Raw genomic sequence first — 6,488 nt, forward strand, 5'->3', positions numbered from 1 at the left:
TTCTTCTTCTTCTTCTTCTTCTTCTTCTTCTTCTTCTTCTTCTTCTTCTTATTTTGATGTCTCTGTCCTTGTTTAATGCCAATGGAGTGAAGGTTTGGGAAAGGTACCACCTTCCCAAAGCTTAGTTTTTATTCTGAGCTATGCCTGCTGCATGGACATTAGTTCTGTTCTGTTCTGTTTGTTTGTTTTTTGAGACAGGGTTTCTCCGTGTAGCCTTGGCGCACCTGGACTCGCTTTGTAGACCAAGCTGGCCTCGAACTCAGAGATCTCCTGCTCCTGCCTCCCCGACTGCTGAGATTACAGGCCAGCGCCACAGTGCCCAGCTCCATTCTGTGTTTTTAATCTCCTTTGTAAACGTCATGAGATGCATTCAGTGTGGTTCCTAACACTTCATTCATTCATTCATTTGAAATGAAACCAGCTGCCTGTTGCTGTTTTCTTTGCTCATAGATACAACATAGCTTTGAAGAACAGAAATGAATAACTTTTAAACAAATGCTGTAAAAAAAAAAAGTTGAGCAGTGAGATGAGACTAGCAAGCAGGGTGATGTGAGGATTAGGGAACAAGGAGAGTAATTCCCTATTTGGAGTCACAGTGGGGGGCCCCCCCCCCCCCCCCCCAGGCTGGAGTACAGGGAACAGTGTCAGAACGAGGGCAGGGTGAAAACACCTGATGGGGAGAGGGAGGGCCATGGGCTAGTGTGCCGAGGTGTGGATGGAGGCTTTATTCAGTGAGCCACGCAAAGCCACCGAGAGACCCATCAGATGACTATGCTGTTTGCAGTCTGGCCTGACCTCGACACCGAGAATATTTGTGTCGCTGCCGTTGGAGGTTGGCTGAGATCTGCCCACAGGCATTCTGTGCCAACGCCCAGAACTTCAGGACGGTGCTGTGTTCTGTTTTCCTGCAGCTGTACCTGGCATTCCTTCTCTCTGTTGCATCTCCATCTTCCTTGAACTGTCCACTCTCCAGCTGGAGAATTATTACCTCTTTTACACGTAAGCTTAGATTCTTTTCCTTTTGAAATAGGGTGACAAAGATTTATTATCCTCCTGGTGATTTGTGAGTACGGAGAACATACCAGTAAAGACTATGCTTCAGAAACATGCAGAAATCTAGACAGTTCCAACCAAACTAGGATCTGTGGCCACCTCTGTTGCCTACTTGCTTGCACTGGTACTCTAGAAGCATTTGACTGTTTTTATTCCTCCTTTCAGATATGGTATGCTTCGTGATGAAGGCCGCAGGCCCTAAGTCAGGCCAGCGGGGTGTAAATCGCGGCTCTGCCCCTCACTTTGAGCTGTGTGACTGTGGTCAAGTCACATAAACTTTCTCGGCTTCACGTCCTCACTTGTACAAAGTGAGTGATGGTAATATTTCTTCAGTGATTTGCTGTTCTGGAGGGAAAACAGGGAATCACATACAGAAAGCCTAGCACCAGCGCTGTCTCACACTAAATATTGACTGTAACTCTCCCTGTCACACGGGACTACCACTGTTGTTAAGGGCCTTTCTCTCCGATAGAGCCACAGACCCTGACAGAGCAGGGACCATGTGTTACTTATTCACCTTTACGGTGTTACTTTACTGCTTAGTGGCTAGTAAGCAGTAAGTTCTAAAAACAACCAAAAATGCAGAAAGAGTGAAAGGCATGTTAGACGTTTTAAAAAAAAAATTCTTCCTGTTTTACCTTTACATATGAAAGAATGTGTATATTTCTTGAGTAACACTGAGGAAAAAAAAAATCAGAATCCAGTTCACTCCATGGTTTTTCTACTATGCAAAGTGTCTCCCTTGATCTTGGTGAAAACAAGTAAAGGATAATCACATGCTGACAATAAAGGATGAAGCTTCCCAAACTTGAAACAAGTGCAAACATTTATTCAGTCAATTCATGGAGATATGGATTTTGTGGGATAAAATAAAAAAGTAATGTTTTCTTGTTGTTAGTTCTGCCTTGATTTATAACAAATTTAAATTTTCAGTCTAAATTCAAGGGCTAAACATTACAATTTATTAGAAGAATTATTCAAACGTAATAATAAGTGGCATAATAATAATGCAAAGAAGTCCAGAAGGCGTATCTTGATACTCTTTAAACCCAAGTCACTTAAAGTATTTTGTAGAGGATGTATACTTACCAAAAATATGAGAGAATTAATGTGACTACAGACATATGCTGAAAATGCGAACCACATGCTTGGTACTATTGTCAGAAGACTGAAAACATGAAGGGGCCAATAGGACTTCCTATTTCATATTTTAATTTAACATGCACAAACAACTTCTTCAGTCAAAAGCAGGCTAAAAATTTGGGTCTTTAGACAGTTGCTTTAATTTAGCTCTTCGTTCATTTTTTGGGGTACCATCATTCCTTGAAATAGTAGGTTAATGATGAGCTGTGATGAGTAGGCTAGAAATAGCTGTGGTTGACATTATGAATTTTAACTGCCAGGGAATAGATGCTTAATAACAAGAAATAAACATTTAGCTCTACTCCAGGCTCATTATTGGGTAAGTTATTGCAATTACCAGTCAATGTCGAGTTCTGATATTTAGAAAATACACTGGGGACTGAGGGTTGGCCATACATGGAAGTGATACAGGTGACTGCGCTGCTTAAATCTTTGTTCGTTCATTTTCCCAACTTACTATCTCTCAAGTGAAATGCAGTTTCTTGCCTAACATTTATATTGTATTTAATTCTATCTTCTTCATGGGCAGCATCCCTTGGCAGCCTCTACATTTCTCAGAGGAAAGAACCAGTCTCCCTCCATGTTTATCTTAGGGGTTGGCACGGCCCTTGTACGTGTTGCCTTGAATCAGTTGGGGCTGGAGGGATTGTCAAAGCGTCTCTGTTGAAGACTGAGGAGACACATGTCATTCAGGATTTGGTGACAGGCTTTTCCTTCACTCCTTTGAGGGTTTATTTTATTCTTAAGGAGTTTCAAGAGTGTCTTGGAGAAATATGCTCCACTCTCATGGCTGTTATCTGACACCACTGGAAAGAGAGTCTGAGGAGGAAGTGTAAGAGAAAACAAAACAAAAGAAAATGAATACCAAGAATTCACTTGAAGCCTCCTGGATTTTTCTCTAATATCAACATGTGTTTTCTTATAAAACACTTCACCTTCATAAAAAGTTACCACTGATAATGAATTGGAAATTTAAGTCAAGTATATTTATATATAAAACACAAAGGAATTAGGAAAGTAATTCAATTTTAGTGTTTATGAGGCCATTAAATTATGGAAATGAGTTGATTTAAAATACTCCCACACCAAATCTGATGATAGATACTTTGATTTGAATCTTATGCTGTAATTAAAGTAAGATCATGATGTATTACAAATTGTTCTATGCATTGTAGCCTTTGGTGTATGTAAACATACACCAGGAGATAAATTATTAAATATGTATGCATGATAGTTTTTTGCATATGTTTAGTTTGTAGGCTGATATTTCCACTATTAGCCACTTTTAAAGAGAGAAGAAAAGCAAAACCAATAAAATGGCAAAAATACACAGTGACACAAATAGTAGTTTTGCATTTAGAAAAAGGACACATTTTTATAGTCAGGACCATTTTATAAAACTAGTAAGATATGTACCTGTGAAGGCTTCTTGAGTGATTCCTGCAAAGACTACAATTACTGTGTTTTAAAATGTAGGTTCAATTGCTATAGCTTTAGAGAAGACTATTACAAATAAAACAGAAGCGTTTTGGAATAGAATGTCTTGAACAATCGCAGTTGCTAATTTAGCTTGAAGTTTACTAGGTCTTTCTGATAACTCTTATGCTTCTGTGCAACTAATAGAATACTTTCCCACAATATTTCATATGTGTTATTTAAATTAGTTTATCTAAAATAAATTATTTTCTATGTCAATGGGAAGACGAAATAAATTTCTTTCTAAAAACTTAAGGTTTAGAGAGGAAACAGGGGGCTGCAGAAATGGATCAGCACTTGGAAGCACTGGCTGCTCTTCCTGAGGACTCAGCTTTGACTCCCAGCAAGCACATGGTGACTCCTAACTGCATGTAACTCTTTTCAGGGGATCCAGCAACCTGTTCTGGCCTCTATGAGTATATGCCACGAGTGTGATACACAGACACACATGCAGACAAAGCACCCACACGCATAGAATTAAAAAAAAACCACAGCATGTTAGATGGTGACTTGAGAGATCAAATACACACACAGAGGAAATAGTTCTCCACATTTAAGAGCAAACCTCATTTGTTTTTCCTTAGATATATGTGCTCAACTTTCCAATAAATCAGGCTATCCAATAATTGCTTCTTAACTGTTATGTGCCTTTAATGTTTACACTATTAATCATAATCTTCAACAACATTTGTTGAGCGTGTAGTGTATAGATCACTGTGTTAGAGGGAGTTACTTGTTTAAAGTGATTAATAGTTTATTCAGTATAGGCTCTGCGTATGGATGTGTGGGTGAGGCTCGATGGCTTACTGACATAGGCTATAGCATATTAGACAGAAGTGTTGTTTCAGTTATAGCAAGGTCATCTTCAGCAGGAGAAGCATTGGAACAAAGGCAAATATAAATGCTTTATGACAACTATAGGAAAGGTTCCTACCTTCCTTCCTCCCTTCTTCCCTCCCTCCTTCCTCCTTCTTTCCTTTCTTCCTCCTTCCCTTCTTCCTTCCTTTTGTTCTCATTCATCTCTCTCTCTCCTTTTTTTCTTTCATTGTGATATCATCTCACAATATATCCCTGGGTAGCTTGGAATTCTCTGTGTGGACCAGGCTGGCTCCAAATTCACAGAGATTTATCTGCCACTGCCTCTTGAGTGTTCGTATCAGAGGTGTGCACTACCACACCTGGTATATGTTTTGATTTCTTTCTAAAAATCTTTAGTTTATATTTTGAATATCTGCAATATGCCATATGCACACAAGCAAAGATAAACAGAACAGCATTCTTAGGCATAAGCTCATTACACTACTTATCTTCCCTTGAAATAACTCATGCCTGACAGTATGAATGATTCTACATTTACCCAGGAAGTGAGAGAGTCAGAGAATGAGGCCGACACAGCTCTAGAGAACAGATGTGATGAGAAAGGGCAGCAAGCACAGACCACATGAGTGGTCAGCAGGTCCTGCTTGGACCTTTCTGAAAATCCAGTGGCAATTCACAGGGGCAGCTTGACACTAGGGGACTCTTCAGGCACATACCTTTCCAGAGACCACAGTTCAGTCCCACGAGAATGCAGGTTGTTCTTCAGTTAGTTGGACTGATTTCACCAGAACTTAGACTCAATGTGCTGTACAAGGGATAGTTTGAATTCGAGATAGAAAAGTTGAAAAGGATACATTTGGGAAATATGTGTATTTGTGGAAATTTAAAAACCTGTGTTCTTAAAATTGTATCTCAAGTATGAGCTCTCATGGCTAATTTGTAACTTAAATATAATTAAATGCATGTATGCATTTGTATAGAATATGTATTCCTAAATATAACCTACTGAGTCCGTATAACATTACTTCAATGTGTATTTTCAGGGCTGACTATAACAATGAATTAATAAAGAGGTGAAAAGGGAGAGATGTATGTGAGGGGTTGGAGGGAAGAAAGGGAAGGAGAATATTTTTAAAATACAGCCTCAAAAAATAAAAAATAATTAAATGCAAATAAGTAATTGTAGTTGAGAATTTTTGTTTTGTTTGTTTTTTGTTTTTGTTTGTTAGTTTGTTTGAGTCAGGGTTTCTCAGTGTAGCCTTGGCTGCCCTGGACTTGCTTTGTAGACCAGGCTGGCTTCAAACTCACAGAGATTCTCCTGCCTCTGCTTTCCCGAGTGCTGGGATTATAGGTGTACACTACCTTACTTGGCTGAATTTTTGGTGTCTTTCAAAATACAGAAATGCTATGGGAATGCATGTTGTTTTAATCCCAGGTGTGGGATATGGGGCTGCTTCAGACTGTCCATAGCAGCTGACTATGATTTGCCTTGTGCTCTAGCAGGGGCATGATTTTGCCAGCTGATGATAGTTTCTGCAAGTGTATGACGTTTGGCATTCTGGGGACTCTTGAGAGGATAAATAGATGTTAGGGTCCTCACAGGTGGCTGTTGTTGCTGTCAGCAGTGGTTGGAGGTTGGATGCTGTTGCTTGCATTGTCAAGTAGTCATGTGCAAAGAAATGAGAAGAAGAAATCATATATCCTGACCACAAAGATCAAACTTGCCTCAAGGAACTTGATGCCCCTAATCATCAGGAAGTAGTCTAACAATAATTTTGCCCTCTGTCCTTTTTTCTATTCTATCTCGTGTTAGGGAGCTAATGAAGGAGGAGAAGGGTATAAGAGAGAAAAAGAAACCTACATAGTAGCAAACACCAGCTACAAATAATATCAACCACCCAAACCAATCAACTGTAAGTCTTTAGTTACTCAGTTAATTTGATATCTAGGGATTTTTTTTTGTTTTATCAAAGGACTATAAATATTTTATAAAAATT

This window comes from Psammomys obesus, unplaced genomic scaffold (genome assembly GCF_907164565.1).
Source record: "Psammomys obesus unplaced genomic scaffold, mPsaObe1.curated_primary_1811, whole genome shotgun sequence".
Lineage (NCBI taxonomy): Eukaryota > Metazoa > Chordata > Mammalia > Rodentia > Muridae > Psammomys > Psammomys obesus.